The 27,330-nt window shown below is 38.9% G+C and overlaps 1 long non-coding RNA gene across 2 annotated transcripts in view; it reads left to right on the plus strand.

Annotated features, from left to right (window-relative positions):
* The first annotated feature begins 979 nt into the window (after positions 1-979).
* Positions 980-27,330, plus strand: part of LOC135205128 (uncharacterized) — an 83,708-nt gene continuing 57,357 nt past the window's right edge. Inside the window, exon 1 of one of the 2 annotated variants that reach the window (XR_010312491.1) lies at positions 980-1,661. This is a non-coding gene — a long non-coding RNA (uncharacterized LOC135205128). The remainder of the gene's footprint in view (positions 1,662-27,330) is intronic. The other variant, XR_010312490.1, reaches the window with a different exon arrangement.

Raw genomic sequence — 27,330 nt, forward strand, 5'->3', positions numbered from 1 at the left:
CCTTCACTCCCATGATAGCTCCGTTTTTTTGGGGAGGGGGGCGTCGGGGGGCAGTAGGGGGTTGGGGGTTGGGGGGGCGGGGGTCTGTCCAGTGTTCTCCTTGAGGCTCCTCCTGACAACGTCAAGTTAAATGCTCATTGGTTGTCATGGCAACGCTGCCGCGTCCGACAACAACCTGACAAATATTAGTATTTACATGGTCCCCCCCCCCCCCGTGCATCTGGCACCGCTGCTGTAGGTGCCAACGACACAGGCCACCAAACAGGCCACCACCGGGCCGCAGCTGAGGGGGTTTTAAGTGGCAGATTTGATAAATAAAAAAAAAAAAAAATGGAGAGAAAGGAAATGAGAACTTTTAGTGTTTTTTTTGTTTTTTAATGTCTCTTCTCATAATGACGACTTTCTTTATTTTATTTATTTTTTTGTATGAAAATTGAACGGCATAAGCTTGAGAATGTTAGCGCGAGCGAGCACGAGCCACTTAATGATTCATTTTGAGTTATATGAGAAGTATCTTCATATTCAACTTGAATGTTTAAGTTCCTGTAATACTTATACTATATATATATACATATATATATATATGTATATTATATATATATATATATATATATACATATATATATATATCTATATATTATATATAATATAATTATATATATATATATCTATATATATCTATATATATATATATTTATAGTATGTATGTATATGTATATATATGTATATATACATACAGATATAATAGAGAGAGAGAGAGAGAGAGAGAGAGAGAGCGATAGTTGCGTAATTCAAAACTCTCTCTCTCTCTCTCTCTCTCTCAACGAACAAGGGCTGGAGAGAGAGAGAGAGAGAGAGAGAGAGAGAGAGATAGACAACAGAGTGGCTGGGAAACACGAGAACTCAGCTCTGCAACGCACGATAGCCTTCGTGGCACCGGTTTAGAGAGAGAGAGAGAGAGAGAGCCGGGGAAAAGGGGGAAAACACCGTTGTTAGCCACGCCCCCATCAACCTGTGATCCACCCATAGTCGTCACCCCTCTCTCGCGCCCAAGTTTTCGAGCGGGCTGGCTACTAGCTATAGCTTCGTTGGGGCTTGTGGCTGTCTGTGCTGTTGTGCCCTGCTGCTGCTGCTGCTGCTGGTCTGGTAGTCGTATTAGACGCACGCGCGCCCAGGGACCCACCACCTCCGGAATAATAATAATATATGTCCCAGGGAATCCTCCGGGCCGTTGTGAGGGGCGTCGTCGCCTTTTGAGGAGAAGGGAGAAGAAGAAGAAGAAGAAGAAGCTCTCCTACTCCATACAGAACCGACCTGCTGCGGATTTTTCTGAGTTAGTCCCTTTTCCCGAAACGACGAAGAGGAGGAGGAGGCCCCTATTTTGGTGGTCTTGCGTATAATCGAACGCGCGCGCGTGTTTGCGTGCGTGTGTGTGTGTGTGTGTGTGCTAGCCCGCGCGGGAGATAGAAAGAGAGAGAGTGAAAGAGAGAAAGAGAGAGAGTTAAGAGTTAGAGAGAGAGAGAGAGAGTATAGTGTCGGGGGAGCTGCTGCGAAGGTGTATACGTATACCAACGCCGTCGAAGTCCTCCCTCTCGTCCGCAGCCAGCCAGCCAAGCTATACAGCAGAAGCAGTTTACAGTCGGCGTCTATAACAACTTGACGTGAGTAATTCCTCCTCCAGTTTATATATTCTTCTTCTTCCTTATTTATCCTTATTTATCCTTATTCATCCGTTCGTGTTGTGGCACTTCGCCCTGACCTTCGTTTCCTCCGCTGCTTCTGCTGTGGCTTTATTCTCTTTGTTCAGCTGCTTTATAACGCTTGTATATTCATTCTGTCCCATTTTGTCGCACTTTCGATGACGGGTTCATCTTCCGGTCTTCGTAACTGCGTTCGTCTCTATTCCCTCCTCGTATTCTCTCTCCTCTCGTTCTTATAATTGATACCAGTTACCGCGGAACGTGAGAGAATGGTCGAGACTTGAATCGCAATGAATATGGTTGTCCTAATTCGCAAAAGGATGATTGATGCCTTCAGTGAAATGTTAATATTTTTATATATATTTTTTTTTTTTAAGTGGCTACAAGATGGTCTTTTTTCCTCTTGGTGAGAGGTGTGGTAATAGCTACGGTTTTTTTTTTAAGAAAAATATTAATTTATTTATTTATATATTTGTTTTTGTGAATGGCCGAGCGTATATGTGCTTAGTAAGGGAGCCGCCCCCAGTGGATTTGTTCGAAGGACCAGTAGTTGTGTCATGGTTTTTTTTTTTTTTTTTTTTAAGGGAACCAATGAGTCTTCTAGGATTTTTTTTTTGGGGGTATGGGCGTTTGTGTAATGGGTTTTTTAAGGGGGGGGTGTTGGGGTGTGGGCCAAAGGACCCCCACTTTTTTTTTTTAGGTATCCGCATTACCTTAGCGATGCGGAGAAACCTGGTGGTATAAATTATGCATGTGGACAAACTCTCTCTCTCTCTCTCTCTCTCTCTCTCTCTCTCTCTCTCATGTCGTGATGGCGAAGACTATCTCTCTCTCTCTCTCTCGCCCTAGATTTTTTTGAATGACAATATTAATCTCTCTCTCCCCTTATACTGTCTCTCTTCTTTATACTGACACACACATATTTGGACCCTCTCTCTCTCTCTCTCTCTCTCTCTCTCTCTCTCTCTCTCTCTCTCTATTATACTGGCACACACGTATTTGGACTCTCTCTCTCTCTCTGCTCCTGCAGATAAGTGAGCACACGATGTCTCCTCGGATGGACTAACAAGTCTTTGAGACTTCCTAATCCTTATAACTCTCTCTCTCTCTCTCTCTCTCTCTCTCTCAGTCACGCAAACAACGACTCCATGACCTTTCCCGGATATTCTATCATGTCGGCCTTATAATGCTTCTATAAGTCTTTTAAAACGCCTCCCTCTGGTCTGTGACTCATACCAAAGCGTGTGCCGAGACGTCACGTACCGCCGCCGTGCAGGTCTATTATAATAATCGGTGTGGCGAGCAACTCCTTCTCCCCCGGGCTGGACTACGTCGAGTCTAAACGCGTTCCGTGAAATCTGGAAGAGTATATATAATATATATATATATATATATATTATATATATATATATATATACGATATATATATATATATTAACATTGATTCTGTTTCGTGTGGTTGAACATTGAGACGTGAAATAATGGCATTTGACCCTGTCAGTAATAATAATAAAAATAATAATAATAATAATAATAATAATAATTGAAATTGAACATATTCCTGTTTGTTGAACATTGAGTACGTGAAATAATGGCATCTGGTCCTGTTAATAATAATAATAATAATAACTAATAATACAATAATAATAAAATAATAATATAATAATAATAATAATATAATAATAATAATAATAATGAAATTGAAACATATTTCCTGTTTGTTGAAACTTGATACGTAATGGCCTCTGGTCTTGTCAGTAATAATAATAATAATAATAATAATAATAATAATAATAATTATAATAATAATAATAATAATAATAATGAAATTGAACATATTTCCTGTTTGTTGAGACTTGCAACGTAATGGCTTCTGGTCTTGTCAATAATAATAATAATTATAATAATAATAATAATTATAATAATAATATGTTCTTGATGACATGCCATCTGTTTATTATCTTTCATTTACTTCTCATTGATAATTCGCCAATTTCTTCTTCTTCTTTTTCTTCTTACTGTTCTTGTTCTGATTGTTAAGGGGAGTAGGAAAGGTCTATGGAAAAAGCCTAAAAAAATAAAATGTCTGAAAAAGTTGTTTCGTGTCGAGTTAATGATACAGGAATTTGAGGAGACGATATTGACGATTTATTAAATAGAATGAAAATGCTAAAAAATAAATAAATAGTGTGCTTGTTAAACAGTATAGAACAAATATTTCTAATGAGATATAAGCGTATTTATTTTAATTTCCGTTGGTAAAACCAAGCTGGAGGTCGGATCACGCCTTGTTGATATTCAAATATTATTAGTGTCCAAATTCGTATTTGATATCTTCCATGTGATAAGTTCAATTTAAGTGTCAGTATTGAACTTGATTAAGAAATTTTGAGATTGTTTGCTTGAAAAATGATATATTAAAATAGAGCTCAATGTTTGGTCATTATATTCACCTCAATTATTGCTTCAGTTCAGTGACAAATTGATAATGTCTTGGTCAAATACATATTAATGATATATATATATATATATATATAAATGTTTTTTTGCCACGAAGGAAAAAATGAAAAAGCTATCTCGCTTTTCATTTTTTCCTTCGTGGCAAAAAAAAAACTTTACTTTATACATAGCATCACGTTTTATATACTTCGTGATCAAGTTATTCATATATATATATATATATATATATATATATATATATATATATATAATATATATATATTAGCTTCAGTTTTCAAAGTGTTCGAGAAATCAGTTTTATATATATACATATATTACATATATATATATATATATATACAATATATCTATATATATATCTATATATATATATATAATATATATTTTTATATTATATATATAATTAACACGTGTCCTGTGTACATAAACAAGTAATAAACCACAGATATCGTTCAATACCCATTTCATTATACACCTTGGGAATAATAACCCTCAACCCCCCCTGGGGGAATATATTGATTGCTAAGTGCTCATCCACTGGCGTCGCTCTTATGGCCCTGTCCGGTGGTCAGTCGCTGCTTATCGCTGTCGCTAAAACCTGTTTAAGTTCCGAATTCATTTCCCAAGCCCCCTCACCTCCCCACCCCCAACCCTGGATGTAAGTCTCTAAGTTCAGAAACATAAACAGCATTCGAGAGGTCGTCCTCGACTCCTCCTAAGTCAAGGACGAGTAGTCGAAAGCCCTTGCAGCCGAACTCCCGTCTTTCTCTTCTCTCTCTCTCCTTCGTGGATTTTAGTCTTTTATTGATGTATGTTCGTCGCGTTCCGTATCTTCGTGGCTCATTCGTACGTGTTAGGGAATGTACCTGTCAGTCGATCTTTGTATGTGTATATATATATTATATATATATATATATATATATATATATATATATATATATATATATATATATATATATATATATAAATAAAATATATATATATATATATATATATATATATATATATATATATATATATGTATGTATATTGTATGTATGTATGAATTCCAAGAACCTGAGGGTAAATATTAAGTCAAAATTACCCAGTAGAGACCTAGTGTATTGAAGATACAGTGAAAAATAAAAATAAATAAATAAAAATAAAATAAAATATTATAAAGCAATAAATATAAACAGCTGAGGGGACTTCACACCGTAAGACTGAACTTACAAACAGAATAAATTGCAATATAAAATATAATAAACAACGGCTTAAAAACAGAAAAATAAATAAAAACAGGTGAGGGACTTCAAATTGTAAGACTGAGCTTACAAACAGAATAAATTACAATATAAAATATAATAAACAACGGCTTAAAAACACAGAAACTAAAGAAAATTTGCCAAAACCTTAGAAACACCATTTACATTAAGTGGTTTCCTCGAACCAAACCAGGTCTAAGCTGCATGATTTTGATTCACCGAGCAATAATACCCTGTTTTTTTAAGTTTTATTTTATTATTTTATGAATTTTATCCTGTTTTATAAGTTCGCCTTGGCGTTTTGAAATCTCTGCTGTGCTCTTTCTCACTTAGTACTGTGACGTGAAGTCTTTGACATTTTGAGATCTGTGTGCTATTTCTCACTTTGTACTGTAACCCGAAGAGGTGTTTATTGAATACACGAAAGCGCTTGCTAGCCGTGCCTTACAATATATATATATATATATATATATATATATATATATATATATATATATATATATATATATATATATATATATAACAACGTCTCCCCCCCCGGGAGTATTTCAGCCCCAGTATATATAGGACATTGAGGAGTGAGAGATGTGTATTTCTGGTGATAGAAGTTCACTCTCGACGCGGTTCGGAAGTCACTGAGTAAAGCCGTTGGTCCCGTTGCTGATTAACCACTGGTTCCGTGCAACGTAAAAACACCATACAAACAAACAAACAAACAAATATATAGGACAGAGCCAAACAGAGCTGCTGGAAATATAGCTAACTCAGACGCCTGCCTGGTCCCCTTTCCAGTCTTCCGCTGCATCTTCCAGGAATTCCATCGGAGAAATTCTCACTCCAGAGCTGGCTGGCTGTACCAATTATTGCGGGATGTATGTGAACGGGTAAATAATTATGGAGTGTGTTTTCGTGAAGTGTGGACGTGAAATCTCTTGAAGTGCCAGACTGAAGTGTCAGTGAAAGAAGTGTGAAAGGAAAGTGGGGCTGATGTTCCTGAAGTGTCAGAGTGAAGTGTGAGGACACCTGGAAGTGGAAGTGTCTGTGGGGGGTTTGTGGGCAAATTAAACGGAAGATAATTGAAGCTATTCATTTGAAATTATGATTGTAATTATTTGTGGGACAATTATAAAAGGTAGGACTGTGGGAAGAGACAAGTGGGTGCGTTAATGTCTGAGAGAGAGAGAGAGAGAGAGAGAGAGAGAGAGAGAGAGAAGTTTAGCTGTGGGTGAATTCATATCTGTAGGATATTATTATAAAAAGACAGCTTGTGGGTAAGTTGATATCTGAGGGACATATCAGAAAGAGAAAGAGCTTGTGGGAAATTCTCTCTCTCTCTCTCTCTCTCTCTCTCTCTCTCTCTCTCTCTCTCTCGTCATGCTTGCCGTCACCAAAGTCGAAACTTGATCGCAAAGCGCTCGTCTGCTGTCGCAACACTTAAACCATCTTTTGAGACTGCATGTCTGTGTATTGCTAACTTTGTGGCACCAGAGTGCCACAACCCTCTTGCTGTTCAGGCTCTCCAGGGAGTTGATTTTGGAACACGGCACTCAATCCAGCATCCCTTTTCACGTTGATCTGGTTGCCTCTTTTGATGTTATCATGCTTCCCTCATAGACTCTGCTGGATGTCTGTACTCTGTTTTTTTTTTTCCATCTGTCCACCCCCGTGTGGTGTTTGCGTATGGTAACACTGCATCCCGGGCTTTAGATAGTTACATTTAGCTTACATTCAACAATAATAAACACTATCCTGTTTCGAATATTAACGGTGTAATTCGTATACATGAAATTATTAAAACCACTTTTCAGTTGCAAATGTACACCCAGATATCCTTTTGTTTACCTAAAACTTACACATAGTGTAACTATTTAAAGCCCGGGACGCAGTGTTACCATGCGCAAACACCACAGGCGGATGTGAATTTCGTATTTCCTTACTGAACACGCCCTCATCATTCGTCACTCTTCGGGCTATTTTCATTACTGTGAGAGAGAGGGGGGGGGGTGTTGTTGGTGGTGGGGGTGTCCTCAAAACCCTTGATTTTTAAACCTGATAATTACGAGCTGAGAATCTTATCCGTCCCAAATCCTCACGGACAAGGCCCAGGGCATCATGACCCGTAACCCCTCTTTCGAATTTGGGAACTGTTGAGCCATTGTCTTCTCTCTCTCTCTCTCTCTCTCTCTCTCTCTCTCTCTCTCTCTGATCTTGTTATTTTTTTAATCGATTTCTGTGTTCTGCCGTTTTGTTTTCTTCTTGTGACTGCTAGCTGATTTGATCCTAGGTGTAGCGCCATGTTGGAAAACGATGTGGGGTCCTTTTTATATATATATATATTTATTGATATATATATATATAATATATTATAATATAAATGTTATCTATGTATCTATATATACATCTTATATATGCAATATAATATGTACATATATATATATATATATATGATTATCTATCTATATATATATAATATGTATGTATGTATATGTATATAATTCATATTATATATATAATATGTAATGTTATATATATATGTATGTATATAATATTGATACAGTATAATATCATGATATCTATGCATAAAATATCTGTAATATATAATATATCTATATATATATATTAATTCTATATATATATATATTAGCTTAGATTAGATAGATAGATAGATATGTGGGTAATATATATATATATATATATATATAATAATTATATTATAAAATATATATATATATAAATATATATATAATATATATAATATATTTATATTATATATATACTATATATAATAATATATATACTATTTTTGCCACTGACATCTTATAGGGACAGAGAGGTCGTTGTGGTTACCTACCTACCTACCATGGTTGGAGTGGGTGGGTGGGTGGGTGGGAGTATCTCAATTTATTAATGTTTTAGGATGACCCTGGAATCCCAGCCCATTTTTCATTTTTGCCCTGTGCCCAACTTTCGACCTACCTGGGGATTGTTGCTGGGGTAGGAAATGTATTTATTTGTTTATTACTTGGGGGAGGTTGGTTTGTCACGTAGAACGCGTGCCGATAAATTGGCAATGAAACTATTTGCATTGAGATGTTAATGATTAGTATCTTTCCCATACATACATATCAATGAATAGGGTCTTGCACACACACACATACATACATATATATATATATATATATATATATATATATATATATATATATATATATATATATATATATATATATATTATTTATATATATATATATATATATATATATATATGTGTGTGTGTGTGTGTGTTTGATCGTGAAGTATATAAAAATATCCTCTAATCGAACGCCTTGTATTTGACGGCTCCAAGATATATTGATTAGCACTTAGGAGTCTATTGGTGATTAGCAAACATATGGTGGAGATGGCTGTCAATGTATGAAAGCATGGTGTTGGTGTTGTTGACTTTGTTTGTTGTTTGTTGTTGATGTTGTGATTTGCATATATATTTGTATATATAAATACTTGTATAAATAATATAATATAATAATAATAATAATAATAATAATATAATAATAATAATAATAATATATAAAAAGTGGAGATTTCAGTAACCTACAAAAATCAGTTGATCAGAGGATATATAATGTTCTAAGAGATCCACAATAATAAAATATGTTGCGAGTTTGTATAATTTAAATTATACACGAACTCGTAACATATTATTGTGGACCTCTTAGAACAAAATAATAATAATGATAATAGTGATACTCTATGACGCATCCCTATGCCGTGACCGGGTATAATGAGTCAGAAGCCAATATAATGTATGTGAGGCTATATTTTTTTTCACGATACAGAGAAGGTTCAAAGATCGCTTGTTTTTTTAATCTTTTTTTTATTTACAAAAATACAAAAAGTACATCATAGACATTGTTGTGGGTTTTAACTCAATAATAATAATAAGAATATTATTATTCTTTTTTTTCTTTTTGGTCTATCACAGTCCTCCATTCGCCTGGGTGGGTATTTATAGTGTGGGGTTCCGGGTTGCATCCTGCCTCCTTAGGGGTCCATCACTTTTCTCACTATGTGCGCCGTTTCTAGGATCACACTCTTCTGCATGAGTCCTGGAGCTACTTCAGCCTCTAGTTTTTCTAGATTCCTTCTCGGGGATCTTGGGATCGTGCCTCCTTGTGTTCCTATGATTATGGGTACAATTTCGACTGGCATATCCAATATCCTTCTTTATTATTATTATTATTTTTTTTTTTTTTTTTTTTTTTTTTTGCTCTATCACAGTCCTCCAATTCGACTGGGTGGTATTTATAGTGTGGGGTTTCCGGGTTGCATCCTGCCTCCTTAGGAGTCCATCACTTTTCTTACTATGTGTGCCGTTTCTAGGATGACACTCGTTCTGCATGAGTCCTGGAGCTACTTCAGCTATAAGGTTTTTCTAGATTTTTTCTCAGTTTTGAATCTTTGGGAATTCGTGGAGGGACTTGGGGATTGTGCCTAGTGCTCCTATGATTATGGGTACGATTTCCACTGGCTATCCCATATCCTTCTTATTTCTATTTTCAGATCTTGATACTTATCCATTTTTTTCCCTCTCTTTTTTCTTTCCCTTCAACTCTGGTGTCCCATGGTATTGCGACATCAATGAGTGATACTTTCTTCTTGACTTTGTCAATCAAATTGACTCTATAGGGACAGATTATTATTATTATTATTATTATTATTATTATTATTATTATTATTATTATTATTATTGGTTAGGGCCATCTAAAAAGCGAGCGTAATAAATGGCCCTTACTCATAAATTTATGTCATTTTGTTTTATTATTTTAAGGACAGTCGCCTTTTGTATCTTAATTTGATATCTTTCAGCTCGTTATATTATTATTATTATTATTATTATTATTATTATTATTATTATTATTATTATTATTATTATTATTATTTGGAACTAGGGAACTCCTTTCCATACACCAATATACTGATAATACCAGTTTTTCACTAATGAATCCTGTACTAAATAAGATACCACTTTCAGCATTATCCACAATATGAATATTGGCCAATTATTGCCAAGTATTACTGAGCCAGAAAAGCGAGTAATAAGAAAATAGAAAAGATAATATATAAGATTAATTCGCTGAACTCTGCCATTTTTTTATTATTATTATTATTACTATTATTATTATTATTATTATTATTATTATTATTATTATTATTATTATTATTATTATTATTATTATAGCTTTGTACATATAGGCTATATATATATATATTTCGTATCTTTGTTGAAGATATTCCACACAAAAACTGACATCTGGAATTTCGCCATGGGCAGGGCGGGGTTCAAGGTCATTATTTGTAAGAGGTCATTAGAGGTCAGGTATGAATCTAACCATAAAATCTATATATATATATATATATATATATATATATATATATATATATATATCCTCTCTCTCTCTCTGCTCTCTCTCTCTCTCTCTCTCAAAGACAACGCATGACTACTAGAATTCTTTTGCATTATGCCTTACGTAACCTCTCTCTCTCTCTCTCTCTCTCTCTCTCTCATATCCGTGACGTCACGCCAACTTCCCCCTATTGATGAAGGACTAATGAGGTTATTTCCCTCACAAAAGAGGGCGGAAGCCTCCGTGTGACCTATCGCCTCAAGGTCTCCTGGGAAACTGGTTCATTTTGTCTGTCCATCCGCCCCTCAGATCTTAAAAACCGCCGCCGAGGCTAGAGGGCTGCAAATTGGCATGTTGATCGTCCACCACCCTCCAGTCATCAAACGTGCCAAATTGCAGCCCTCTAGCCTCCTGAATAGTTTTGAATCGATTGAAGGTTGAATTGAGTCGTCATCGTGTTTCTGGCAACGGTATATATATAGGACAGGCCACGAGAGTGTCGTGGTCGAAGTTTCACGGATCGCGGCTCCTACAGCATTATTATACCGAGGCCACCGAAATGTATTTGGTGGTTTTGTGTACGTTTATGATTAATGTAATAATACATTTATATATATATATAACACACACACACACACACACACACATATATATATATATATATATATATATATATATATATATATATATATATATATATGTGTGTGTGTGTGTGTGTGTGTGTGTGTGTGTGTGTGTGTGATAATCACGCATATATATATATATATATATATATATATATATATATATATATATATATATATATATATAGATATATATATATATATATGTGTGTGTGTGTGTGTGTGTGTGTGTGTGTGTGTGTGTGTGACAATAATCACGATATACTATATAATATATATATATATATATATATATATGTATTATATATATATATAGATATATATTATATAATATATATATAGTGTGTGTGTGTGTGTGTGTGTGTGTGTGACAATAATCACGCATCTCGAATCGCCAAGAGAGACTCTTCGTGTGGGTTTTTATTTATATATTTATTTATTTTTTGTCCCGAAACACATATCATTGAGAGACCCCGACGTTATTCACGTTTTGGGGGGCCATATTTAGGCTTTTTATTCACATTATTCAGACATTAGACTCTCTCTCTCTCTCCTCGGTCTCTCTCTCTCTCTCCCCTCGCTCTCTCTTCTCTCTCTCTCTTACATTCCCCTGCCTCGCCCAAGAAATAGAGAAAGGAGATACTGGTCTACTTTACTTTTGATTTTCCGTTTTGAAATGGAGGTTTTTGTTTTTGATATTCTTTTTCACTCAGCTCTTTTAGTTTTTTTCACTCGACTTTTTAATTTTTTATTCACTCGTAAAAGACTTGAGACGGCAAAAGGAAAGCTTCTTCTTTTGTACGATAAATAGCACAATGGCAGTTTACTATCCAAAATTTGTATCTCCCCCCCCTCCCCCTCCCCCGTGATTATTTTCATAACCAAAATGATCTCGTACGTTAAAGATACTTGTATATGTCATTTGACGAACCAGGGTATACCAGGCCATGCGGACCTAGGGTTGGAATTTGATTTCTGCCTTGTGTACAATAAAATATCTGCATAGCTCAGTGTATTGCGTATATATATATATATATATTTATATATATATATATTACAAATTTAAGGAACTATCTGGGATGTGATAAAGAGAGAGAGATAGAAAAAAATTTTTATCTCGTTTTGAGTCTACTGGAGAGAGAGGGAGAGAGAGAGAGAGAGAGAGGGACGGAGGGAGATAAAAAATAATAAGCTGTGTTGAAATATCCTTTTTAGATGGACGACATTTTTGAGGTACCTGCTTCCCAACCATTGCCTCCGCCCCCCCCCCCGCCCCCCACTAGCACCCCGACACCCTCCCCCCACAACCAACATGTACTGAAAAAAAGCTTAGGAGTACTCAGGATTACCAACTGAAAGGAGGCCAGGGGAAAGAATAACCTTTCGTCCCTTTCCTCTGAAAAGTAAGCAACACACAAAACAATAAATACATAAAGCAAGAAAAGAGGGATTACTAAGGATTTTGTGTGACCACCCACCCACCCTCTCCCTACCCTGAGGGCAATCCCTCCGTGGAAACATCAGCAAAGTTGGCAGCCCTGTCAGTAGCCATAAGGCTTTGCCACGGTTAGAAGTTACGGACGGACGGTCGCTTCTCTCTCTTATTTTATATTTTTTTGACGGATTTCGGTTTTCCTGTGTTGCTAGAGGTGTGAAAAGGGATTTGCGTCGAACGTCCGCACGTCCCTGCGCGTGCTCGCGCGCTCCAACCGTCGTGTGTCGTGTTGGTGGTGTTCTTGTGTGATGGGTTATCTCGTATTTCAGATTTTCGTATTTTGATATTTTATTTTTTTCATTGACGTTTATTTTTTTTTGCTTTTATATCATTTATATTTACGAGTTGTTGTCTTCAGGTACACACACACACACACACACACACACATACACACACATATACATATATCTGAGATTTACTCTCAGCAACACCTTACTCACTCGTACCACATTGCAGCAACTCATTGCCGCTTGTTCAGGCTCTCAATGTCTGCTGCAAGATTCTAAGCATTGATATTTGACAGGTACTCATGTACCATAAAAGTCTGGTTTTCAGTACTGGTCACCCATCCATCTATTGACCTGGCATAAAGAGATTGCTTGGGTCACCCATCCAGACACTGGAGTATGTGAGCGTGAATATATTTGGGGGGAATCCCATGCTCCACTGATGTTCCACACCCGAGAACAAGGCGTAATCAGACCTCCAGCTTACTCAGGGCGCGCTATAATACTAGAGCATTGTTTTACCAATGGGAATTAAAATAAATACGCTGCATTTTATTAGAAATATAATTGTTCTGTACTGTTTAACATCCACATTATTTATTTTTGTACATTTTCATTCTAATACATAAATCATAAAAATCCAATCCTAAAATTCCTGTATCTTTAAGTCAATGAAAAACACCTTTTTCAGACCTTTTTAGGTTCTTCCATAAACCGTTCCTAACCCCAAACAACAGCAACAACAACAAGAACAAAGTAGTTTGTAGGCTTACTCCCCGAACAAGCGAAAATTTAATATGCAGCTGTAGACGCGAAGAATCCTTCAGGATGCTTCCGCATAAATAACATCCTTCGTGTGTATGCAAGGCGAGTCCTTGCGTCAGAAGGCGCCCTAAGATATAGGGACAGCACGAAAGGAATCTTGAAGAGGATTTGCAGTCCTGAGAAGGGAAGGGGAGACAGGATCCTGCTCCCAGAGGATTTGCCAGGATTTGCCCCAGGCTGAGAGACAGGAAAGAAGGATCCTTGTGAGGAGGAATCGAGGCAGAGATTTTCAGGAATTTCTCTGCCTTTTCCCCTTTCCACACGATTCCACATATTCCCACGATTCCACATATTCCGGAGGACTGTTCCCCTGGGAGTTGACGGCTCCTGGATTGTGGGCGTAATTTGAATAGTGGAAATGGCGGTGTCTCGAACGGTTCGGAAGGAAGGAAGGAAGGCGCCTGCCTCCCCCCCATGCTTTTAGGATTCGAACGATGTTTCATACAGGTTATGAGGAGTCTCACCCATCATCATCCAGACTCCTTTGTAGGAGTGGTGAATAATGTTGGTCACCAGATGTAAATCCTATCTCTCAGACAATCTAATCTCTTACCAATTGTAAGGCCTGCTTGTGGTCCACATTTCGTGAGCGTTTGCACATAACCTTTTGCTCAGCCCCACCATCAAACAAACATACAAATCAGAAATAGACTGATGGAGATAATTAGAATAACATCACAGTAAAATAAATACAAGAGTGGTATCTGAGAAGCTTCTGATAATCACCGCTTGTCTCTGAACTAGAACTGAAGAGATACAACATATCCCACTGTGGGAACTTCTTTACATACAAGATAATGTGAGACATGGAATAAACTGCCACCAGAAGTTGTAAACAGCAACAATGTGGAAGAGTTTAAAAGAAAGCTAGACAAAATCATTAGGACACTGTGAATGCACAGTAAAACCTGCTCCTACAGATAAGTGAGCACACGATGTCTCCTCGGATGGACTAACAAGTCCATCCGAGACAGCCTAATCCTTGCAACTCCTTGTAACTCGGCTTCTCGACAGGTACCCTCTATCAGTTTATTTGAGCAACATTTTGTCTGGGCACATAGACATAACCCCCTTTCTTTATATTAAATTTAAAATAGAGGGTTGCTATAGCTACAGCCAGTAAATAAATCTGATCATGCCCTGGAAACCTACGCATCAACAGTGCGTCCGATTTCCCAAGAATCCTGACGATGCAAGACCCGAAAGCGAAACGTTAGTTTTTCCCGTTTCTTGTGCGTTGAGGCCAGTAACCCAACTCTCCGTCCCCATCCATCTGATGCATGCGCGATATTAATTACGGATGCACGAAACTTGAGCTTACACGAACATTAATTCAGCTTCTAGTTTCCGTACCCCTCATACGATGAACAATTAGAATGATCAGTCTTAATTAAAACAGGTAATGGGGGCGGGGCAACTTGCGTGCTTGATATTGTTAGTTATGTTTGCACACTAATCATTGTTTGTGAAGACTTGCGCATGCGCTTCTCAGCGATGGTATTACTCGCTCGAAGGTTTGGGGAGGATTTGTTTACGTCACTGGAAATTCATTCACTTAACTCTCTTGCACATATACATATAATGAAGTATGTATACTTTGCACAGTCATTAAACACCCGGCCAGAGGTCTATTCCATACATTTCCAGACCAGTGAGTCAAGGAGAGACGTCTGTTCCAGACTTGTAAGTAAAGGAAGGAGGTCTATTCCTTCTTCTTTCCAGACCTGTAAGCAAAGAAAGGAGGTCTGTTCCTCTTCTTTCCAGACCTGCAAGGAAAGGTGGGAGGTGTATTCTTCTACTTTCCAGGCCTGTAACCGCAGGAGAAACGTCTCTTCTCCTCTCTCCAGGTCTGCAAGGAAAGGAGGGAGTTCTTTTCCTCTTCTTTCCAGGCCTGTAACCAAAGGACAGAGGTCTCTTCTTTCCAGACCTTTAACGAAAGGTGGGAGGTCTAATCTTCTTTCCAGACCTGTAAGTAAAGAAGGAGGTCTATTCCTCTTCTTTCCAGACCTGTAAGAAAGGAGAGAGGTCTATTCCAGACTTGTAAGCAAAAGAGAGAGAGGAGAGATCTAGTCTTCTTTCCAGACCGTAAGAAGGAGATAATTTTCCGCCTTGTGCAAAGAAGAGAGAATCTAGTTCTTCTTTCCAGACCTGTAAGGGAAGGAGAGATGTATATTCCAGACTTGTAAGCAAAGGAGAGAGAGAGATAGTCTTCTTCTTCCAAACATGTAACAGAACGAGAAGAATATCCCTACGTTCGATACCTTTATGCCCAATGCCTTGCTGAAAAATGGGGTGGTATTTCAACCAGCAATGAAGACAGATGGGCGGTCATACTTAACCCCAACCTATAATTAGTGATAATAATACTTACGGAGGTCAAGTCCTGGGAGTCAAATTTAAGAACAGGTTGGTCATATCTGCTAATTAAGATGAATTGCTTCCCTTCCTACTTACTTGGTTAGAGCCATCTTGCTAGTAGCCGGGCCAAGTTTATGTAAGATATATAGTGCTTAGGAAATGAGTCTCTCTCTCTCTCTCTCTCTCTCTCTCTCTCTCTCTCTCTCGAAAATAATCAGTTTTGTAAACAAAGAATACCTAATGGCGAATCATTCATTATATTCTCATTCCAACTTGTGTTACCATTCTGGTGAAACTGATACCCTGGGAAAAGAGGATGCAAGAGAGAGAGAGAGAGAGAGAGAGAGAAACTTTGTGCTTGCAAATCTCTTAGTCAGCATTTTTCGTATTCGCTTTTAGGATATTTTTAACCGAGGAACTTGGTGGAATTTTTTCCCCAGGCCGTGGAGGAATTATTGGGCCCGTTTCGTTTTGGAATTATTCAGGCTCACTGGGAATTATTCCTAGACCGCAGGAAGGTATTATTTATAGTCCAGTGGAAATTATTCACACCTCTTTGGGAAATGAATCGTATGGGAATTACTCCCAATCAGTGGAGAATTATTTCGGATCTGGGGGGAATTACAATTCATTGTCCATGAGTGCTGTGATTCCTTGTCTGTTTGGAATGGTTCTGGAATGATTCCTTGTCCACTTGGAGTTATAAAATTTGCCTTGCCATTTGGAAGATTATCCTTACCCATAGGAATGATTGGAATTCCTTGAAATTTATTTCCCTTGCCCATTTGGAATTATAACTTCTGACCTCACTTGGGAATTATTTCTTGGACCATTTGGAATTATTAATCCGTTGCACATTGGATTAATCCTTACCCAGTAGGAATGATTATTCCTTGCCCATTTGGAATTATAATTCCTACTTCACTTGGGAATTATTTCTTGTCCATTTGGAATTATTAATCCTTGCCCATTTGGAATTAATCCTTACCCAGTAGGAATGATTATTCCTTGCCCATTTGGAATTATAATTCCTACTTCACTTGGGAATTATTTCTTGTTGCCCATTTGGAATTAATCCTTACCCATTAGGAATTATTCCTAGCCCATTTGGAATTATAATTCCTACTTCACTTGGGAATTATTCATTGCCTTGGAGAAATTATTCAGGGCCCAAAGTAAGTTTTTAATTCCCTAATACTATTCTCTTTGCATTTTGATACATTTATATATATTTAAGTTATTTTTTTTTAAATTAGTGGGGTCTCTTCTTTCTGTATTTCCCTTTACCTCGTCTTACTTCTTCCTAATGAACACCTTAAAATATTCTTTGGAAGATTGAAGAATTTCCAGTCAATGGCCCCTTTGGTTGGCATGTTCCACATGAATAGATTTCATCTCCTGAATAATAATAATAATAATAATAATAATAATAATAATAATAATAATAATAATAATAATAATAATAATTAAAATAATAAAAATAGAGGAGTGTTACTCTTTAATCCTGGGAATCATTCTTAGAAGATTGAAATATACAGCTAAGTTAAAAGATGACTAAATAAAAGAGATGACCCTCCCAATATATTAGGAAGGCATTTTTTGTTTTTTTTTTCACAGAGAAAAAAGCACCTCACAGCTCACATACTTTCAGCTGGCCACAACCTACTTTCTGGTACACGCCCCCCCCCCCCCCACCCCCCCCCCCCCCGCCCCCCCCCCCCCCCCCCCCCCCCCCCAACCTACCTCCCCAGAGCAGATGCACTTACATTCGAGCCCCCTCTCCTTCGGGTGGGCGAGTGAATGAAAAAAATAATAAAGATGGGGCAGAACGACTAAGAATAAGATAAAAAAAAAAAAAGTAAAAAGGAGGCGGGCTATTCTGAAAAGCTGATATCTTATGCCAGGCTTGGAGAGGTTCTGGTGGCCATATATAGACAAATAGCTCTGGTCAATACTTTATCCTCGGTTCAATAGATGGCTGCTCTCTCTCTCTCTCTCTCTCTCTCTCTCTCTCTATAGCATCTCAGTTAACTTTTTTCCTGTCTCATGAATGCCTCTGATCTCTCTCTCTCTCTCTCTCTCTCTCTCTCTCTCTCTCTCTCTCTCTCTCTCATATTTTCAAAACTTTTGAAGGGATCACCACGAGACTGAATATAAATTCAAGGAATGACCATCTCCCTCTTTCGCCTCTCGGGGGAATCCTATGCTGAAACTGCTCTCTCTCTCTCTCTCTCTCTCTCTCTCTCTCTCTCTCTCTCTCCTCTCATCGTCATATAGAGCTTTTACCTCTATATGACGATGTAACGATGGCATTAGTCAGCACATGGGTTGGAAACTTCAAGGATCATTTGGCATGATCAGTGTGTGGGATGGTGACCGCCAACGAAGGCCGGTCGTATCACCAATCGGCGCTGAGAGACTTGCAACTGACCTTAGGTGTTGGGTTGAAAGGGTAATGGGTTATAGTGAGGCAGGAAAAGCGTCGAGTCTATAACACTTCAAGAGGTTGTTGACTCGAGTCTTCAAGTGGGATTAGTTGAATGTTATGGACGATATGAATCTCTCTCTCTCTCTCTCTCTCTCTCTCTCTCTCTCTCTCTCACAGAGAAAAAGCTGACCGAAGCAAAGCAATGTCCATATCTATATTCTCTCTTTCCCACCACAAACATGCTGATACAGCAACTATGTCGATATTTAGAACCGACCCCCACCTCTCTCTCTCTCACTCTCTCTCTCTCTCTCTCTCTCTCTCTATATTGAAGGCCAATGACTCTTCAGTCTTAACGAGAACGGGTGATTAGACGTCGAGAGAACTGGAAATCATCCTTCTTGTGTATTTTTAACCCTTCCAGCATTTCGGAATCCACTCGAGTCGTCGTCAGGGTTACGTAAAATAGCCCCTGATGATGGGATAATAGGTTCCTGAAACGTCGGTACAAATGAACAACAGATGATTTATGCACTTCTTGCTGTCGTTTTTTTTTTTTTAATTAATTTTGCTCGAACCGGAAATGTTAACGAAGAAAATGTGTATAAATCGCATACTGAACCACATGTTCGCGTCCAAAGATCTTGAGGTTTTATTGGCGGAGGTTTCTTGAACCTACTGTATATATATATATATATATATATATATATATATATATATATATATATATATATACAGTAGGTTCAAGAATCCTCCGCCAATAAAACCTCAAGATCTTTGGACGCGAACATGTGGTTCGTTATGCGATTCATACACATTTTCTTCGTTAACGTTAATTTTTTTTCCGGTGTTTTTAAGCAAAATTACTTTTTTAAAAATGCCATAAATCATTTGTTTGTTGTTCATTTGTACCGACGTTTCAGGAACCTATTATCCCATCATCAGGGCTATATATATATATATATATATATATATATATATATATCTATATACCTATATTATATATATATATATAAATTATAATTATAATAATCTATATATTATATAAATATTATAGTATATATATATATCTATATATATATATATATATATATATATATATATATATTAATATTAGATATATATCTATATATATATATATATATATATTATATATATATATATATAATATATATATATATATTTATAATATATAAGTTATGATATAATATATATATATATTAGCCCCATATAATATATTATATATATTATATAATATATATATAATGATTAAACGGAACTGCCCCAGATTCTCTGTCTCTCCCCCCCCCCCCCGCCGTTTATCACGGCCCCTCAACTTCCTACATCTCCCCCCCCCCACCCCCACCCCCCCATACCCTCCACGGCCTCGTCGTGGCCAATAGGAAAGGAAAAATAGATAAAAGGGTTTCTTTCCATTTCATCGGAAAGTAATTTTTTTTTTTTTTTTTGGTCCCCTGAAAAGGAGAAGATGGAAAGAAATGATGGAAAGTCCTATTTTTATATATATATATATTTCTTTCCCCTTTTACGTGACAGCAGTGTGTCGATATCACCCCCTGCTCGGTTCTCTCTCTCTCTCTCTCTCTCTCTCTCTCTCTCTCTCTCTCTCTCTCTCTCTCTTGGACGTTCCTTTCAGTGGGTGGGCGAGGAGGGATTCCCTTGATGTCAGACAAGAGTGCGTATTGTAACTCTTCGAAGATTGCCTCTCTCTCTCTCTCTCTCTCTCTCTCTCTCTCTCTCTCTCTCTCTCTTGGTGGGTGGGGGATTTTCCTTCCTCGGAAATTAACGACAAGATGGAAAAAAAATATCATGAACTGAAGTGGAAAGAAGCCGGTTCTCACTGATTATCGTGGATTTGCAAACATGGGCCTCAGACGATTTGTACTTTAGAATTCTCGTCCTGTTTTTGTTTTTCCTTTCAAGGTCCATTATTCTTCGTGTTTCATATTCCTGACGGTTTTTCATTCCTTATTCTTTCTCTTTCTTGAGGCATGAGTCACAAAGGGGCCTTTGGCCTTTGGAGTTTAGGGGCACATATGGGCAACAGAGACCAGAGAGGGTATCACAGCACTGGGGCACGATGCCCCTACAAACGAATCACTTACAAATAAAGCCATCACCTACCCCAATAGCCCCTATGGTGGTGACAAGAAAGGTCTATTGAGATGTCCTCAGCGGAGACTTTAAGGTAATACCCTTTGGGCATGACCTCAGACTTAGCCTTTGGGGGAGGGACTTGAAATGCCCTTAGGAAGATTCAGAATACTCCAGGGAGACTTCATGAGTCTTGAGACTCCAGAATCACCCCCCGGGGTAGGAGGGCGGGGGGAGACTTCGAGTACCTAGGTCAGAAAACTTAAGATGCCAATTTTGGAGACTTAAGACGGCTACTGGGGAGACTTCAAGACACCCACGTGTGTGTGTGTGTGTGTGTGTGTGTGGGTGGGTTTTGGGGGGAGGGCAAAGGTCCCCCTTTTACGGGAAGACAGACGAAAGACGTCGTGGGAAGGGGTTGAATTAACCCCAGGGGAAGAAAGACACCTTGGGAAGAGTTTACAGCACCCTCCGGGTGAAGGACTCGACATGCCCCCTGTGGGAGACGTTGCAACAGGAGCGGCTTAGGGGGAAGGTAGGGGGCGGGGGCGGGATGGGGGGTCGCTCCCTCCCTGCGCCCCCCCCTACCCCCCCCCACCTTTTTTACTAGTTTTTTACCTGACGTGTGGAGCGCATAAATCGTGATGGCTGTAAAGGGTGGGCAGGCGTGTGCGGAATAAGAGACGGGACTGTAACGTTCGTCGTGGTGGGGGCGTGGGGTTGGGGGAGGGGTAAGGGTTAACTCGTGAGTGGTGGAGAAAGAGGGGAGGGAGGGTGAACTGCAACGAGGGGGGAGAGATGAGATGAGATGGGAGTTGAGGATGCAGATGAAGGAAGAGGTGGTTTATTGCAAGCGAAAATAAACATGAGAGGATAGAGAGGAGGAGGAGGAGTAGGAGAAAGAAGAAGGACCATTACGAGGAGGAAGATCAGGACAGGCACTTGAATGAAAAAAAAAAAAAAGAGAGAGCTTCTTTTCAGGATGCTTATGCCCTGGTGATGCTGATGCGAGATCTCTCATCTGTAGGACTCACTGGATGCTCCTCCAGGAACAGGAGCTCGTGCTGGTATGAGGCCTTTATCTGTGGAGAGAGAGAGAGAGAGAGTAGAGCGTTTTGAGAGAAAAAGAGAAAAACAACAAAAAAGTCCATCTACCCACAAACGAAAAAAATAATCCTAAAATAAAAACCTAAACTTCACAGGGGCAAAGGCCTTCAAAAACAAATTGAGGAAAGCAGCCAACAGCCACTTGACTTCCCCTTTTTCGCACTTCGGAGGGTTGTTTGGGGGGTGGGGGGGGCACCAATAAGCCGAACTTTCCCCAGTCACCTCCTTCTCTCTCTCTCTCTCTCTCTCTCTCTCTCTCTCTGGAAGTCAAGTACTCGAAGACTGTCCTGGATTATCACGCGGCAAGTCGTTATAACTTTCAATATTTCGGAGTTGGCCAGACTCTCGCCTCTGCTGAAAGCAACTTTCGAAATGCCTTTCTCCTGGAGGTAAAGTTTCCTTTTTTGGGGGGAGGGGGGCGGATGGGGACGGATTTTCCCCAGGAGGTAATTGTTTTTTTATTAGGGGGGGGGCTGATGGGAAGGGGCAGGGGCCCTACGAGAAATACCGTTCTCCTCCTACAAGGGAGCCAATATTACGTAGCGCTTTCTCCGGGAGAGAAAGTGATTTTCTTTTACCTTTTTACCTTTATATTTGGAGAGAGAGAGAGAGAGAGAGAGAGAGAGGAGAGAGAGAGAGAGAGAGAGAAAAATAAAATCTCATCGGAAACGTCACTCCACATTTGAAACTGTCTGCTCCGAGAGGAAATGGGACTCAGGAATTGATCTTAATATTTGATAAAGAGAAAACACCCGAATACTTTTTTTATATTTCCCTGTGCTCTCAAGAAGGGAATCTTTTACGCTTTCGTTTCCCCATTTTACGATTGAATTCCTGAAATCAGTTACAAACTACCGAGGAGGAGGCTATAGAGGGCTGCAGTTTGGTACGTTGGATGACTGGAGTGTACAGGACCAACGTACCAAGTAGAATCGAAGACAAGCACCCCAACTCCTAATTAAAAGAAGTGAGAGTCCCCCCTCCCCGTTCTCCGTCGTAAATGAACTGCTTTTTTATATGTATTTTTATTTTTGTTTGTTTATTTCTTATTTTCGAGGCCAAAAAAATGAAGGTCAGTGAGACGTTGAAACGGAAGATGGAGGGAAATAATTCATGTAGATGTTCCCAGGAGAATATTCTCTCTCTCTCTCTCTCTCTCTCTCTCTCTCTCTCTCTCTCTCTCTCTCCTTTCCAAGTTATATATATATATATATATATATATATATATTATATATATATATATATATGGATTATGTATATATAATAAGGCAGAATCCACGAAGGAAAGTGAACCAATGGAGTAACCACTATTAGCTAGGCCTTTCGACTCTTGTCCTTTACTAAGCAGTAAAGGACGAGAATCGGAAGGTCACCTCTCAGCGTGTACTTTCCCCCTCATGGATTTTGTCTTTATATAAAAAAGATGATAATCCTCACGGAATCTCTTGTCTTATCTGCACAGGCTATTTCATGGCGAGTGAACCTTCCTATTTACAGAGTCCTATTTAGAATTTCATCGCATTATTTGCTCTGTTTTGTGAAGACACTCTTGCAAAATGTCTGTCGTATTTTTCCCTGGCCTGTGATCTGTTATAGTTTAGCTTTATTCTCCTATTTTTCCTCTTGAATTTCATCGCATTATTTGCTCTGTTTTGTGAAGAAACTCTCGCAAAAATGTCTGTCGTATTTTCCCCTGTCCTGTGATCTGTTATAATTTTGCTTTATACATCTATATTTCCTTCTATTTTTCATTCTATTTTAAATTTTTGCAATTTTGAAATTAGTTTTCTCTTTTGCGTTTTGCTCCTAGCTGCTGTTCTTCAAGGATGCACTTCCACCGCTTGGCAATTAAGGAAGGAAAGTCTCTAGGTTCATTTCTGAGTTCTGGAGTGTCACTCGGGCCAGTAGACGTTTATACCCTCCGGCGGTGGGACTGGGGCTGGCCCAAGTATGTACTTTGGCCACTTGGCAATTAAGGAAGGAAGGTCTCTCGGTTCATTTCTCGCTTCTGGAGTGGGACTTGGGCGCCAGTGGACGTGTACCTATACCCTCTGGTTGGGGGGCCACTTACCAGGTTCTTTCTGGTGTCAATATCATGGTTCCCTCGACAGCTACTGGTTCGGATGTCCTCTCCTGAAAGTGCCACTCCTTTTTTGTGCATCCTGGTCTTTGCTTGAGACAATGACGTCACTGACGTTTCTCATGGACTCCAATGAGTTCGTTTTCCACTTACTCGGGGAGTAAGCCTATAAGCTACTTGGCTGTTGTTGTTGCTGTTGTTCTTGTTGGGTGGATAGGTAGGAAAGCCCGATGGATAAGCCTGAAAAGGTCTGAAAAAGGTGTTTCGCTTTGAGTTAAAGATACAGGAATTTGAGGATATGGTATTTATGATTTATTTATGAGAATTAAAATGTAAAATATAAATGTTGTGCATGTTAAACAATACACGACACTTATTTCTAATAAAATTATAGCGTATTTTTAAATTTATTTTAATTTTCGTTGGCGAAACAATGCGATATCTGACCCTAGATTTTATAGCATCCGCCCTGAGTAACCATTGTCTTCTTCTTCTTCTTTGTCTTCTTCTTCTTTGTCTTCTTCGTCTTCAACTTCTTTCTTTCCCTTTGGTAATTCTGGATTGTGATTGCGCCCTAGGGACGGTAGGGAGACCCGGGGAGGGGGCTGTGGGGGTGGGGGGGGATAGGCGCCTGCGGGAGATTGTCGTCATTTGATTTCCTACATTTGATCCAGATAGAATAACTTGTCATCAAGCAGACAGACACAGACAGACAGACAGATCGGGGGAGATTACACGTAAGCAGAATCTGGAATATTAAATTTGTTTATGCATAAGATGGAATTGAATTCCTTTTTGTATGGCCTTGGTGTACGTCACACACACAGACACACACACACACACACACATATATATATATGTATATATATATATATATAATGATTAATATAGAGAGAGAGAGAGAGAAGGAGGGGGGGGGAGAGAGAGAGAGAGAGAGAGAGAGAGGGTGGGCCATAAGGTGCCTGTTTTCCTAGTGGTCCAAGTGCCTGTGGCGGTGGCAACCCCCCCCCCCCCCCCCCACCCCCCTCCCATCCCTCGTAATGGCTGCAGAATTACTGTGTTTATGTGTTTATTTATCAGTAGTCTCCTCAGTGCCGATAAAAGACAACTTTTTTTTATCTTTTCTTTTATTCACGGTTCATGAGCTCGGGGAGGTGCGTCTGTCTTTCTGTTGGACGGGTGATCGGTATTCGTGTGTATGTGTGTGTGTGTGTGTGTGTCTATATATACTATATATCATCTTACTATAACGGGCGTAATGTCTTTGTCCGTCCACTGTCATTCAACCACGTCCAAACTAGCTTGTCCGATGGGCATGAAACTCGGCAGGGTTATAGTGGGGACCCCTAAGATGGTTTATGATGGGGTTTCATCCTAACCCCCACATCCCCCGCCCCGCTAATTTGCTATTAGTATGTATAATGGTCGTGATTGTCCCGTTTTGTCTAGAATATTTCTTTAAAACAGCTATTTCTCTCTCGTGGTTTGTGTCCTTTTAATAATATTCTGATGCATTTTTCTTGTTTGATGAATAATAATAATAATAATAATAATAATAATAATAATAATAATAAAGATAATAATAAATAATAATAATATAAACTGCATTCCGAGAAGGTAAACAATGCCATACTGACGAAGCGTTGGTTGCTTGCACAAGTCTTCGTCATCTTCCATCCCCTTGAAGCGAGAGAGAGAGAGAGAGAGAGAGAGAGAGAGAGAGAGAGAGAGAGAGCGTCGTCAGCTCCGTCTAGAATGCCATTGGTTGAGTCGTTTTGGCATCGTTATCGGCAGTTATGATTGGTCGAGAGATGCCCATATCTTTGTGCGAGGTTAAGACTGGTTGAGTTAGTCCCTTTTGACCGTGGGTAGCCAGTTGCGATTAGTTTGAGCGATGCCCATTCTGGGTATGACAGCGATTGGCTAAGCATTGTCCATTCGTAGTACGAATACGATTGGTTTAAGCGATGCCCATTCTGGGTATGACAGCGATTGGCTAAGCAGTGTCCATTCGTAGTACGAATACGATTGGTTTAAGCGATGCCCATTCTTGGTATGAATACGATTGGTTAAGCAGTGCCCATTCTTTGTATGAAAACGATTGGTTTAAGCGATGCCCATTCTGGGTACGAATACAATTGGTTAAACAGTGTCCATCATTGGTATGAACGTGACTGGGTAAGCAGTGCCCATTCTTGGTATGAAAGCGATTAGTTAAGTAGTGCCCATTATTGGTATGAGAGCGATTGGTTAAGCAGTGCCCCCCATCTGGGTATGAAAGCGATTGGTTAAGCAGCGGCCCCCATTCCGGGTGTGAACGTGATTGGGTAAACAGTGCCCATTCTGGGTACGAATTCGATTGGTTAGGCAGTGCCTATTATTGGTATGAAAGCGATCGGCTAAGCAGTGCCCATTCTTGGATATATTTACATTATGCATGTGTATATGTGTCGTAAGTATGTATGAATACAAGCAAACACGCACACATCCAGTCACGGCAACAAAAGCCACATAATGTACACATCCCATTGAATTCCTTGAGATGCTTTTTATAACGAACCAAAAAATCTAAAAAATCTGAGAGAGAGAGAGAGATAGAGAGAGAGAGAGAGAGACATATACATACCATAATGATATTTTTTGAGAGGACTCCCTTTGTGTCACAGTCGAATATTTATTTTTTTTTTTCCCCCAGAATGAATCCAGCAAGCTCCTTCTTGCCGCATTATGGCTGGTGTTGGTCTATGTCTCTCCTCCTGCTAGGATGAAAATAATGATCTCTCTCTCTCTCTCTCTCTCTCTCTCTCTCTCTCTCTCTCTCTCTCTCTCTCGAGTGACAGACGACGGGGAAGGAGTGTTACTATAGCTTGTATGTAAGATTTGGTGCAAAGTGTATCATGTATATACATACATTCTTGTATTTATGCAGACGATATCCCGCATTCTTGTTGATTCATTTCCTTCAAATTTCAATAGAATAAAAAAAGAATTACTGAGGCTAGAGGGCTGCAACTTGGTACGTTTGATGACTGGAGGGTGGATAACCAACGTACCAATTTGCAGCCCTCTAGCCTCGGTGGTTTTGAAGATCTGAGGTCGGGCGGGAAAAATGCGTAACTTAAAGGGTCTTTTTACTGTACCTCCTTTTATATTCTTTCTCTGCTTTGAGGTTTTCCTCCTTGTTGCACCTTTCAGACCCTTTCACTGTCAGTTTCCGTTTCAGCGCTGAATGACCTCATGGGTCCCAGCTTATACTGGCCCTC

The sequence above is a fragment of the Macrobrachium nipponense genome, chromosome 48, assembly GCF_015104395.2.
Source record: "Macrobrachium nipponense isolate FS-2020 chromosome 48, ASM1510439v2, whole genome shotgun sequence".
NCBI classification, from domain to species: Eukaryota; Metazoa; Arthropoda; class Malacostraca; order Decapoda; family Palaemonidae; genus Macrobrachium; species Macrobrachium nipponense.